Source organism: Mustela nigripes, chromosome 3, assembly GCF_022355385.1.
Source record: "Mustela nigripes isolate SB6536 chromosome 3, MUSNIG.SB6536, whole genome shotgun sequence".
Lineage (NCBI taxonomy): Eukaryota > Metazoa > Chordata > Mammalia > Carnivora > Mustelidae > Mustela > Mustela nigripes.
This window is the reverse complement of record NC_081559.1, coordinates 192,638,586-192,653,021: the sequence shown is the minus strand read 5'-3', so window position 1 is coordinate 192,653,021 and position 14,436 is coordinate 192,638,586.

Here is a 14,436-nt window from a genome sequence, read left to right as displayed (position 1 = left end):
CCCACATCACCTCTCCTCCCCATGACCCTGGCAGACATTACCAATTCATCAAGGCTTTTCTCTGCGGAGCCCAGATGGCAGCTTCCAAATCTTGCACAGAACCTTTCAGGCAATGCCGTGACCAGAGAACAAATGGAGTTAGGCATACAATTCAACGTATCTGCTGTCGAACCTTGGGCTCTGGTTGATATCGTGCTGGCTGCTGTATACGTACCATGCTATTTAAGTCTGTGAATAGTCACATAAGTGGCAAACCCAGCATTCATGACTATCGCTCCCCGAATCTAATGTTCTTTCCTGAGGAATAGCAAGGATGAAGCCAGAACACAGGTGTCTGCTCCCCCAGAAACTTGTGTTGTCAACTCTCTGATGGGCTACACACTTCAGCTCTTGAGAAAAGGCCAACTCACTCTTAATTTATAATTCTCACTTGGAATTTGAAAAAAAAAAAACATAAGAAGAAAATAAACATATTAAGTATCAGCTTTCTGATACTTTCTGATACTAAGCCTCATTCCTGCTTAACTTAATGTTCTTTCTCGATTAGAGTGATTCTTAGTAACTGCATAGGACACTATAGATGGGACTTAGGTTCTCCCGATTTGGGGCATGACGATTCTCCAAGCCGAGGTCCAGCAGGTTGTCGGTGGTGATGATGAATCCATGATTATGTTGTACAGCCCAGTGGGACGTGCTGTCCTGGACTCTTCAGATGTGTCGTCAAGGGACACATGAGTCTGGCTTCTCAGAGACATACTGGGGACGTGGTAGTTGACATCTGCCTGCAGTTGTAGAACACAGGCTGCAGAGAGAAGAAAGGCTACACCTGTCTCAGTCTCTAGGGCTGTGGAGAGCAAGGGCCAAAGCTAACACGTATTGAGCACTGACTATATGCTGGCCACTGGACCACTATTTCGGTGCAAATAACAGTTGAGTTTCACTCCATCTCTCGGAGACAAAGGGCAGACTGATTCAACAGAATACATAGGTAAAAACTCATAAATCACATATTTCTTAGGCTTGAGTCTGCACCCCCGTGCACGGTGTCCCGCAGTGAATTACCAAGAAGAACAGCAGAGATACTCTAAGTGATCATCATTGCTCACACAGGGTTTCCTTATTGCTTTTCAGGAAAGAGAGGTTTTTGTTTCTTCTTTGTTTCCATTTTTGTGTGTGTCAGGCAGGTGGAATGGGCGGTCGTATCTTCTTTTTACGCGGTGTCAGAAAAACCACTCCTAACTTTTACTGTCTTCATTGCGTCTGTCCGTGTAAGGAAAACGGGCTCACCTCTAGTGGTCCAAAAATCTCCGGTCTCTTTTAATGCCTTTGTCAGAGCCCTCATGTTCCTTTTTCGGCTCACTCATTCCCTTTGCCTGTGCCGTAGAGCTCACAGCAGTCATGGTCATGTCAGAAAATTCTCCCCCAATTTCTTCAGAAAAATAGCCCATTATGCCTTCTGGTGACATCATGCACACATGCTTATTAACATTCACAACTAATACAGCTTTCCATTCATTTTTATGATTATTGATTATCTTATTACTCTCTGCCTTCTCTGCTACTATATAACTTTCATGAGAGCGGGGGATATTTATTTTCATTTATCTTTTTTTTTTTTCCTAAGTATCTAGTAATCTTGGTTTTGAGAACAAATAATTGACAAAAACAATGTACCATTTTATAGTGAAGGAAATAGGTATGATACCATTATAGAACATGTTAGCAGTCACAGAATTCACAAATGGCAGAGAATGATTTAAACTCCCTGGTTTGAATGACTCCAAAAGCCCGTGCTTTTACTTCCTTCCTTTATATAATTGTGTGTTCCCTCATTGTTTTTTTTATTATTTTTGAAAATTGTTTTTATTCATTTGAGAGACAGTGAGTGAAGGAGAGAGAACACAAGCAAGGGGGAGAGGCAGAGGGAGAAGCAGGCTCCCCACTGAGCAGGGAGCCCAGTGCGGGGTTGCTACCAGGACAGAACCTGAGCGGAAGGCTGAAGCTTAACCAGCTAAGCCCCCCAGGTGCCCCTGTTCCCTCATTGTTAAGAGAACACAACCTCCATCAGAACCTGTGTGCTGGATTAGGAAAGAAAAAGACACACATGATGTTTCTAATGATACAGACACTGGGGTCCTTTTTTTTTTTTTTTTTTTTTTTTTTGTCATTTGCAGAGAATGTGTTTTTCTTGCAGTGACACTGGGTCCCTGATGCTGAGTTGCATTCGGTGAAACGGAGGCGGACATAATGTCCTCCTCTTTCAGGCCAGGTCCTTGCAGTATCCTTGCTAAGCTCACACTCTCTCTCCCCTGTCTGTGGTGTTGCAAACACATCGCCCTTAAGACGGCAGCATTATTGGATGGTAGGAGATCAGATTCCTTTGTCAGCAGCCAGAGACCAGCTTCCTCAGAGACCCCCTGCGTGCAAGAGCACATGAGGACTGGACAGTTAAATTAGTGCACTTAGCGGGCGCCTGGGTGGCTCAGTGGGTTAAGCACCTGCCTTCGGTTCATGTCATGATCTCAGGGTCCTGGGATGGCATTGGGATCCCTGCTCAGAAGGGAGCTGCCTCTCCTTCTCCCTCTGCCCCTCCCTTCCTCCCTCATGCACACACACACACACACACACACACACTCTCTCTCTCTCTCAGTCAAATAAATAAATACATAAATGAATAAAATCTCAAAAAAAAAGTAAATTAGTGCACCTGGTGTGGCCTGTGACAGAAGAAGAACCTACTACTCATTAGTAAACATTACCAAAGCCTTTGCCAGGTCTTAGGTTCCTTACTTACAAACTGGAGATGCACAGAACTACCTCACCCAGCTGTGATGTTAAGTACAAGAAGGAGTAAATCTGGTGACTGTCATCAACCAGTGAGCCGCAGACTGGTGGCTACTACCTGGATCTTCTCGCAGAGCACGTAACGGACCCTGATGTCCAGGCACAGCTTTCCCTTTCTCCTATGATGCTTTTGTTGTGAATACTTAAGCAATTAAGTGAATTTCCCTGGAGGTGCTGGGGATGGTTTGAAGTTCACGGCCGGCATGACTTTTCAAATATCTGACATTGGAAGGAGCGCAGCACCTGGTAGATGTGAGAGGTGGCAGGTGTGAAAATATCACCAGTGAGCTCTCCGTGTTCTGTTGGTTATTTCCCAGAGGATGTAGGAGCGAGCAGGCTGGATCTGGTGTTCGCTTTTTAGCAACTTTCATGCTTGATCTTCACTCCTTTTTCCAGGAGTTAGTGATTTGATAAAATGCTAATTAAGTACTTAACATTTCTGGCCATAAAGATGAAAGCAGGAATCACATTTTTAAAGGTTCTTTGAGTGTCTCAAGGAGCTCTAATAACATTTGTTAAAGCCCCTCATCATTCTATCAGAAGCCTTCAGTGGTCTCTAGGAAGGGAATATAATTAAGTATTTCTCATTGACACTGAAACACCTAAAAAAAAAATGTCTGCAAGCAACCAACCACGTCTTCTCAGATTTCCTCAGCTCACCTATGGCAAGCTTGTTTTACATTTGCTCTTCTCTCCGCAGTCCAACCCGACAAATACTAATGAAGTACTCTCCACTTAACAGCTTGTGGTGGGAACAGGATATGGTTTGAGACCCGAAAGACTTGCCATCAAACCCTCCTGTGACCCTCTGACTCCGTGACCCCTGGTAATCTGACTCTATGATCCTCCGTGATCTGGCTCTGGGCCTCCCTGGGGGACCATGTTCAAAGCCCATGACATGTGAAGGACTCCAAAGACAGGCTCCAACCGAGGATTTGAAGACAGAGGGTTCCCGATGTGATAGGAAGGCTCAGGGAACGGACGGAGCAAAGAAAGAAGAACATCTGGGTTTCAGGCACAAGAAGCTTGCCAAATTGCAGTCCCCTCTCCGGAGCTAAGAAACATGGAACAGATAAGCATTTGGAGAGAAGCAGGTGGGTTTTATTGCGTGGGGTTCGCAGTATCGAGGTAATGAAGCCTCTGCGTGAAGAGGGCAGTCCCACAGAACTGCAGCTCACGGGAAAGTTTTTAATCTTAAGGGATGAAAATCTGGGCTGAAAAACTGAGAAAAGAAGGGGCCCTCCCACTAATGATCCAGGGTGGACGCTCTCAGGGCTCCTGGTTTTCTCTGCACGCGGGGATGACTGCCTTCCTCATCCCCTTTCCTTAAGGCAGCTTCCATGTCGACTGCTGTTAATTCCTGGCAAGTGCTCGTGCACGGGAAGTGGTGTGTGCCCCTTCCAGGCTGGTGCCCGAGGCTCTGTGCTCTTTTCTTTTATTGCAGCAATTCGACTAGGATGGTGGGGACAGAAGAGCTACAGATGGGAAGCCTCCCTTCTCACGAAGCCACCTCCAGCAGGAACCTTAACTGAACCTGAAACAGACATGTCCTCCAGCCCAAGAAATCAGTTTTGGTTGCATGAGGCTATGAGGGGTTGGGACTGTGTGTTACTGTCTAGCAGCCTAGCCTCTCCGGACTGCAGGTTCTCCTTTGCAACAACCGGTATTGGCCCTACGGACACTAGGGACCTCGGAAATAAGCACAAACCCACTGTGCCCTGCTAAGGGGAGGCAGGAGCCTCGTATCGGTGCTGTTTGTAGTAGAAACCAGTGGAATAATAGGCTTCGGATGTGAGCAGGAGGGAAGAATGCATGCTGCTGGTTGAAGGTGACCAAAATACACTGAGCACAGAGAAACACCCCTGGCGGATTTCCAGAGAGTGTCTGCTTTCCACAGAAGGGGCTTCTGTCAAGCAGGGTTATGTCTAGAGACTGTTCTTATGCAACCAAATATTTGATACGGCAGGATCCTCGAGGAGCTGAATCTGTTCCCCAGCAGGAAGGAAGAGTGACTTCAGAGTAAGGGAACGCCTTCGGAGGAAAGGGAGCTCTTGGGAGAACACCTGAGGTAGATAATTGGTATGTGGTTATATAGAGATTGAATACTGTTAATTAAATTATGTTTTTAGAGCACATTTTAGCATTTTTGAAGTCTCTTTTTAAAGTCTCTTCTGCCTCGAATGTACCTGCATCATCACACAATACCCTGGTGATTTTGCCCTGAATTTCCCTTTATATTCCTAAATCTATGAACTCATTTATGCAGAAACTATGATGAACTTTGAAGCCTTTCTTTTAAAGGCTAAGAAAAGCTGAGCTTTAAGCAAATGGTTTGGCCTTTTTTTCCCCCATACTCTATTCTATTCTTACAGGAGCACAATATTTGTGGCTGGACTTCGGTCTGTCAGGGAATTTTGTTTGCGGCATTCCCAGGTAAATTACACCAGGATTGCAAAGGCAGCACAGAATCATTTCAGCCAAATATCTACATTGTATTCTGGGGATTAAGACTTCTTTAAAGTCCAGTTTCTTTTCCAGCAGCTGAGGCTATATAAAGAATTTAAATGGGTCCATTAGCCAGTGATCTAAGAGCTTGGATAAAAACCAGCCTTTGGGGACGCCTGGGTGGCTCAGTTGGTTAAGCAGCTGCCTTCGGCTCAGGTCATGATCCCGGCGTCCTGGGATCGAGTCCCACGTGGGGCTCCTTGCTCAGCAGGGAGCCTGCTCCTCCCTCTGCCTCTGCCTGCCTCTCTGTCTGCCTGTGCTCGCTCTCTCCCCCACCCCTCTCTGATAAATAAATAAAATCTTAAAAAAAACAAAAAACAAAAAACAAACAAACAAAAAAACAGCCTTTGGAGATCCTCCCCCCCGGAACACATTTTCAGCTCTAGATGCCTTCCTAGTCCAGATCGTTCCAGCGAAAATGTTGCCCGTGAAGTGTTCCTTCCTTTCTCTTTTCTTCTTTCTCTCCCTCCTTCCTTCCACAATATTTTTCGGAGCGGCTGTCACGTGCCTGTCACTAAATGCACATGAGAAGCTTGGCGGTGAGGAAATTGGATTAATTGCCATCAGAGTTCATATATTCTAGTGAGGGAACCTGAGATAAGCCCTTGAAGACATTAAAGCAAAGAAAAGTCCATTGGTCGTGGAAGGTTACTTGAGAGGAGGTGACATCAAGGCAGAACTTGGATGTTGATGTGGTCAGGCTCACAGAAATCCCCCAAAATGCAGAGGTGTAAGAAAACCAGAGATAAGGGAACACACCAGACTACCCTTCCCTAGGTGTCCGATGGGGGAGTCCTGTCTATAGACAGTCTCCTGTGGTCAACAGAAAATAACCAGACTCTAAAAAGAGGTAAGCCACTAAAGATGTTATCACTAGTCCTATACACACCAAGGTGCTGTCAGTAGAGAAGTCAAAAAGATTTAAGCTCCTCGGTTAGCCTTCAATAAAAGGGCAGCCTAAAAGCCCTCAGTGGCAAACCCGTCGGGATCTTTCTCACTCCTGAGAGCTTCTCCTGTATCCTTGCTTAGTAACACTCTATTGCTTTACCCACTCCCCTTTGCCCGTCAGATTCATTCCTCGACTCTGTGAGACAAGAACCTCTCCCAACCACAGCAAAGTGGAAGGAAGAACACGTTGCCGATTCATTTTTGTCTTCTGGAAATGGTTTCACCTCCTCTAACCAATACCTGGTTTAGAAGCAAAGGGACAAGGAAAGACGGAGTACAAAAATAAGGCTGTGTCCTTGACGAGGCAGAAGGTCTACTTCTGAGGTCGTCCCAGCAAAGGAAGATGCTGAATGGGAAGCCAGTCATCCCCAGCCATCACTCGTCGATGGGAAGGCACCCAAGGATGGAGCCACATGCTTACCCAGGGGCAGTGGAGCTAATTTTAATTGTAGTGTTTATCTGCAAAATTAGCTCACATGGGCAAGACCTGGTTAATTTGATATGGTTTCGGTGATGACTAATGTAATTTCCCCCCAAATTTATTAAGTAAAATAATAATCTTTAGAGAAGTGTAAAATTGGCTATTTAGTATTCTCTCCATTCTGCTTTAGTCAATTTTCAAATTTTTTCTCTTTATGGAAAGTGTTTCAGAGTGGCAGGCATTCATTTACATAACATATGCAAAAAAAAAAAAAAAAAAAGGCTTGGCAAAGGACCACAAGGAAACACCTTAACAGAAATTCAATGAGGTTAAAATGTCCTTACTGAAATGTGAAGTAGAAGTTGTAAAAATACCTTTGACCAGAAAGGAACAAATGGGTACAGGAAAACGATACGTTGATTCACTGGGGAAACTTAGGAGTATTTTATGGAGAACTTTGGATACAGGCAAGTTAGGCACAAATGAGACATAATCAAAGGAAAGACTTTTTTTTATTTTTTAATCCAGTTTTGGGAATATGCCATAGAGTTAAGAATGACAGATTCTTATTAGAGTAATGATAACAATAATAATAGTGGGTGACTCATAGTCTCGGGGGTGAATTCACATTTTAATACAATTCAAAAAATATTTGTTAGGTGAGTACTAAGTTCTAGAGTTCTTTTTCCCCTTCATCCACCATCATATATATACACACACATATATATGCAAATATATATACTATACATACTATGTATAAATATATTTATAATTATTATATTTATATATAGATATTAATTTATAATTGATTACCAACAATTGATCAATAAAATTAATAAATAGAATAAATAATATATTTAATATATATATTTAACATATATATTTAATTTATAACTCATCAAATCTTTACAATGATCCGAAAAGGCTAACCCATTATCACCGCCATTTAAAGATGAGGTAACTGAGTTAGAGGGCAGTTAATTGATTAAAAAGAAATTAGCCTGATCCTGACAGCAAGGGTCAATAACTGAAAGACTTGCACTGAAAGGCAAGTCTCCTGTGTGAGCATTACCAGACGGAAATATAAGATTACATGCATAATGTGTGTGGTCCTGAGAGTCCAAAGAAATGGGACCCTCACTGTGGTCGAGGAAATTCAGAGGAACATCTTGGAAGAGATGAAAGGCAGGACTGATCTCCAAGGTTAGGGTGAGATTCCTAAGATGGAGGGGGTGGGGGGGCTGTTGCCACTGCAATACTTACAGGGTTGGGGCTTCCAGAACACTCTGAGGCATGGTGTAATGCAGGCACAACGGATGGCGTAGCTGCAGTGAGACGAGGCGTGCGAGGTCACTGAAGTCTGTTGGCCACACAGGGCTCAAGCAAGCAAGAATTGGGGGTTTGAATATTTTGAGTATTTTGGGGGTTGGGGGTCAACATCATGGCCATCATGCTGAGTACATACTGTGTGTCTTTGCATATAACTGTGCATATATAATATATACCTTTATATCTTATATATAATTATATATACACCCTTTGTAATATGCATACACACATATGCATATGCCTACACACGTATACGTTATTCTGTAATGTGTTAACATATACTTATGCATAAGTGTGTATGCATATGTATATATTAACATATTACAGAATAAAACAGAGGCAAAAACATACATGATACATGATTTAAGTATACTTTTTGCATGGACCCATGCACACTAAAGTTACGTGTGTGTGTGTGTGCGTGCGTGTGTATTTCACTCTATGTTGGTTTAGGTATAGTCTGAGGGTTTCATTCACCCCGATGTAACCAAGGGAAGGGGATTTGCAGGAGAAGAAAGAATTTTGGAGAGAAAGATAAGCTTCCCCGAAACTTATTATTTGGGGAGATTCTCACTCGACACACAAGAGCTGTGTCTGCTTCTTGAGTAAGTGATGATTTTGTTTAATTTTCGTTTATTTGAATTTTCTGTCTTTCTACAGGGGAAGGCATTATGGGCAAATCTTAGGGAAATCTGTCTCTGTAAGCGGTTTGTCACACAACGCCGCACGGCTCCCAAGGCGTGGCAGCTCGCAGGTGTGTCCGTCACAGGTATGACACTCAGGCCATTTGTCTGAGCTCCGGTGGCCACACACATGTCAGCCTAAAAGGGCCACCAACCCAGGCCTGCAGAGGAGCCTGGCACAGCCCCTTTGGTTCCTTCACAGTGAAGAGGGGATCCTCGCTGCAGGCTGGCCGACCCTGGGAGCCAGGGTGCGTTTTTCCTCCCCCCACCCCACCCTGGGGGATGCCACAGCTGGCCTCGCTGTGACAATCTGATAACCTCCTTTCTCTTCAAGTGCAGAGGAGCGGGGACGTGCAGGATCAGATAGCACAAAATGGATTCTGACGAAGCATTTTCAGATTTTCAAAAGGCAGGTCTTCATTCTGGCCTGATGTTCCATCTGGATTTATAATCTTCCCATTATGAGAAAATCAAAAGAGGTCATTTGGTGAGGTTTTATCTTCGTCTTCTTGTGAGTAGCCCTCATGAAACATTTATGAGTTTTCTGACAATATCAAACCAGGCTTTCTCTGCAATGCTTCCTTCTCCAGCTGTGCCCTTCAGAGGCGCGGGCCCTGCTGTCTCTGGGGCTTAGCTCCTTAATGGTGACGGCCTGTCCTTCTGCAAATCTCCCAACAACTACTAGTCCCAGTCTTCTGAGACAACTTGTGCTAACTTGGTCGAATGGGGTGGCTCAGTCTGGGCTGGTAATTCTCTGCCAGTTGCTGTTTTAAAATTACCTCTGAATCTGCAACAGCAACCACAGGTGATGAGCTAAACGGAGTTAAATTCTCTGTCTTCCTGGTGGCCCGCTCTAGAGCAGGGGTCAGCTTTGCTGTTCTCAGGTTCTTTATTTGTACACTCCAAGTGAAATGATCACTCCCCGACTTGTGCTGCCATACAGAAACAAAACGTTAGCAAGGATTTTATCCATACTTAATAGCTGATGAAATATGAAGAAAAGTTATTGATAGGACTAAGCTAATTTTCCAAACATCAATTATTTGTCGCACGTCAGACCCCCTGCAGTTACAGTGCTCTGACTACAAAGATGGAGAGGGTCACGAACGGCTAAGATCTCAGATGGGAAATAGAGAATCACGAGTTAGATATGAACATGAGTCCAAGGAATCCATGTCAAGAAGAAACTATCCACAAATTAGTGAAACCAGGAAGAAAAATAATTCAAAAAACTAACTGAGCATCTACTATGTGCCATGAAATGAAAACATCAGTTCATTCATTTCAGACAATCTCTCGATCCTGTAGATCTTGTTTTTCCTTTCAACAGGTGAAAAAGAGCTCATGCTTAGAAAGCTTGAACAAACGTCCTGAAATGTCACAACTCACAGGAGAAGGAAAAGAGAATTTGAATAAGGTCCATCCAACTTCAAGCCCATTCCTTTCCCACAACACCGCACTTCTGGTACTTACTGTCCTCTCTTTATTGGAATACACTCTCGTGCTCTATTTGCCCATCAAGCTCTGTCGCTCAGCTGAAGGTCCCATCTGCACACAGAGCCTGTACATCCCAGCAGTTCAAGGAAAATTTCCATCTCCCCTTGCACAGTCTACCTCCTGAAAATGCCCCTGTTCCTCCAGCGTGACCCAGCTTCTCCCCATGCCTTTTCTCCATCACTCTTACACGTCTCCTCTGATGCTGGTTGTCTAGGTCTGTTTTCCTCCACAAATTATAAGCTTTCTGGTAAAAAGAGAGAGATGGCTTTTTTTTATTTCCCTTTTCATCTCATCTTCCTATCATAGAGAAGGCACACAATAAGTGTGTGCCAAGACCAAATCAAAGGATACCTTTAACAATGTTTTTCCATACTTATTCAAAGGGTAAAAGATGTTTACATTTGTCCAACATTTCATGAAAAAATCTGGAGTTTGTATAATTCTGAGAGAGTTTTTACTTTCACAAAATTCACTCAGCAAACCATTGTCTTCAGCCGGTTATGTACAAGGCTGGTGCTGTATGTCAAATGGGCTGTAATTCAGGTGTGAGAAATAATGGAGACTCGCCCTTCAAGGACACAAAACTTATAGAGGAAAATACATTTGTCAAATAACATACTGATGCTTAGCCTTTAATTAATGTCAAGAAAAAATAGAAGTAACACACACATTCACACACATGTATTTTAATCCTGACAAAAACCATATGAGGTGATACTGTTGTTTTAGTATTTGACTGACAAGGAAACAGAGTCCCAGTGTCATGGATAGCTAATAACCTGAAGATTTTAATAGTAGAACCCACACCATCTGCAGACTGGACCAGGAAGAGGACATTAGGGAAAACTAAGGAAATCCTGGTAAAACACGGACTTTAGTTAATAATAGTGTGCTGATATGGGCTCATTAGTTTGACAAATGTACCCTGTAAAAATTTAAAGGCAGGGGAAATTGGATCTGGAGTGTATGGGGACTCTCTGTTATCTTTGAAACATTTTCTGTAAATCTGCAACTCTTGTCAAATTAGAAGGGGGAATAGAACAATGAGAATAATTCACATAATATAATTTATGTGGTAAATGCTATTTGTATCTATAATGTATATATTACAAATCCATAGGAAACAGCCCAGAAATATACACACCTAACAGTTTAACAATGTATACACAAAATATACACACCTAAGAGAGTTTAATTCTTAAAGAGGAGAATGTATATATTTCCATAGCATTTACATTTTTTATAGTGAAACTATTTTCTTGCATGTCACTTATTTTTTTAGCTAATGCAAGAAAATAATAAAAAAGGCCATATTCAGAGATGTGCAGGGAGGAGTAAGACAACATTTCAGACAGCAAGAACACTGTAAGCAAAAGGTCGAAGCTTAAATGTGACTTCTCTCATTTCTCCTCTAGGGAAGCAGTGAGTTACAATGGAAAATACATAAACGTACAAATTACTCATATTCTCCCTGTGAATTCCCGCCCAGCTTCTACTCCCATCGACCTTTACCATCAATCCAAGTTGCCTCACATGCCGTCTACTTAAATCAGGGTTGCACCTGCTCTGCTGAAACGGTGGTGGGTGGTGGGGGGGGGGGGTAAAATGGAGAAGCATCCGTTGCTTTGGCCAATGGCAAGCAGTCTTGGGTGTAGAGCAAATGGAAGAGCCTGTTCCGACACTTGCTTTTTCCAGAGTCTTCAATTATACCTGAGATGCTGCTGTAAAAACTGGCATTTGAGCAATAACAAGTCATTGCAATTCTCTCTTCGGGATTGGTGATTCATGAATTATGCATATCAATGCAGATTTTTCACCTGTGACAGGTGTAGTATGGGCAATTTCCCTAACATATTAAGAAAACCAGCCATAATACCAGTAATGGATATAAATGAGATGTTCTCATCAGTTTATTTAACTATTTCACATCACCCTGTGGCAGGAGAATGCTCATGTTGTTGGTGGGACTCTTATAGGCAGCGGTCCTTCGTGCTGGGTTCTTGCTGAAAAGATGGACAGGTTGTGTCTTGTTTGCTGCTGCCTTTTTTTTGTGTGTGTGTGTGTGTGTGTGTGTGTGTGTGTGCTGAACTGTACCACCTGAGTCGTGGCACCTCCCATCTGAAAAACCACCTGGCAAGCTCGGCGGAACATTTCCCTGAGAGAAGAGACAGATGTCAAAAAGGGGAGGAAAAATTATGTGTAAATACCACCCCCTCTGGATGCAGCTGTAAGGTGTTATAGTTTGAAATGCTTTGGCTTTTAGGCATCTGGGTCTCATAATTCTCTGTTCTGAGGACCCTCATTCTCTGTAATCACTCTGACCTGGCAATGTCCCGAGTACATTATAACTAAGGAAATCACAGACTGCTTTTGGTACCTGAGGGGAACGAAGCCTGCTGATGACTGAGAAAACACTTTGTGGTGAATTATCTTTAGGTCACTGTGAGCTTTAGACTGTGGGACTCCGGGTCTTGCCGTGAACCTGGAGTTGACCAGCAGTTCTCATTCTCAGGAAGCAGCTTGACTTCTCCGGTCCTTCTTGTCTTATCTAAGTGTAAAGCAATAGGACTTCATGATTCCAAGTTACATTCCAGTCATTGATGCCCTACCCTGCTTCTTTCCTTTGACCGTCTGTCTACCCTGGAAATGTAGGCTTCCCGGGGACGTATGTGCTTACATGAGAGTGTGCAGGAATTTGAAATGGAGCATGTTTATTATTTTATTTTATTTGGAGAGTGAAAGAGAGAGAGGGGGAAGGGGTCGGGGGAGAGGAAGAGACAGACTGTTAAGCAGACTGCACGCCCAGCACGGAGTCAGTCAAGGGGCTCGCTCTCACAACCTTGAGATCATGACCTGAGCCAAAAACAAGAGTTGGGTGCTGAACCCACTGAGTCACCCAGGCGCCCATGTAATGAGTGTGTCGATACGTTGGGCCCATCCCACGTGGGGGCCGCGCTTCCTTTCAAACAGCAGTGCTCCGCAGTCTCCCCCGGCACTGACAGCGCTTCACTGGTGAGGTCCGTATTGTTTCTGCCGGCGCAGGATTGATCTACGGCCTCCCAGCTTTCGCTGTGCAAAGCTGGGGGAGCCACAGGGTCCTCGACATTTTCCAAACATCCGCATGCAAGAGGCACCACATCACCTGCTGCCGCTTCTCACTCACACTGTCTCCTCCTCTCTCCTCACTCTCCTTCGTTGTGAACGTCCTTCACGGTCGCCAAACCCGAAGGGTGAGCCCTCTGACCTCCCAGCTGCACCCCGCGTGGTAGGTGCCTCCCGCCCTGGCTCACATGGCACCTCCTGGGGGGGGGGGGGGGAGAAGCCTTCTGCCTTCCGGGCTCTCACGATGGTGTCGCAAACAGCAGCAAGAACGCCAGCAGCAGCAGAGGTCTCTGTCTTGGTACAGCAGGGTTGATCAGGTAAGGATGGCCAGCTCTTTCCTTTGCTTACATTAAAAAGCAGTGAGTCTGAGTGAGTGAGAGTGAATTTTAAACAAATCACAATCTGATAGTTACCGGAATTGCTTTCAGTATTCGGGATAGTAAACAAAACAAAACAAAACATTTTTCCCCCATTCCTTTGTTCCTTCCTTTCTCCTTCTCTTCCTCTCTCTCTTCCTTCCTTCCTTCCTATTTGTTTAAAGATTTATTTAATTATTTGAGAGAAAAGAGCACAACCAGGAGGGGCAGAGGGAGAGAGACTCCTAAGCAAACTCCTGGCTGTTAGGGCCAATTTAATGTTCAAACCTATACAATTATTAGGGCCTGCTGAGCCAGAGCGACTCCATATTGCCTAGGTAGCCATGTTGTTGTTTACATCCACGGACTCCATTCCGGGAATAAACACCCCGGTAGTTCCTGGTATGGTTCCGGGATCGATTCCGGGAGGAATTCTATTGCTAAGGTGCTCAACACCTTAGCAATAGAAGCCATGTACCTCATGTCTGTGGTTATGCCCTATAAAACCAGCCTGTGAGATCGGGAGGGGGTTGCTCTCTTCGGAGGTGGCCCTGGCTGGTCAGTCTGACTTCTAGTGCTTGGTAATAGAATAAGACTCTGCATAACTTTCACTTCGTCTCAGTCTTGTTCCTTTGATAATGGACCCCAACACTTGCTGAGCTCAGAGCCCGACCATGGGCTCAATTGCACAATTTTGTGAGCAAGACCTGAGCTAAAACCAAGACTTAGTCCCTCAACCAACAGAGTCATC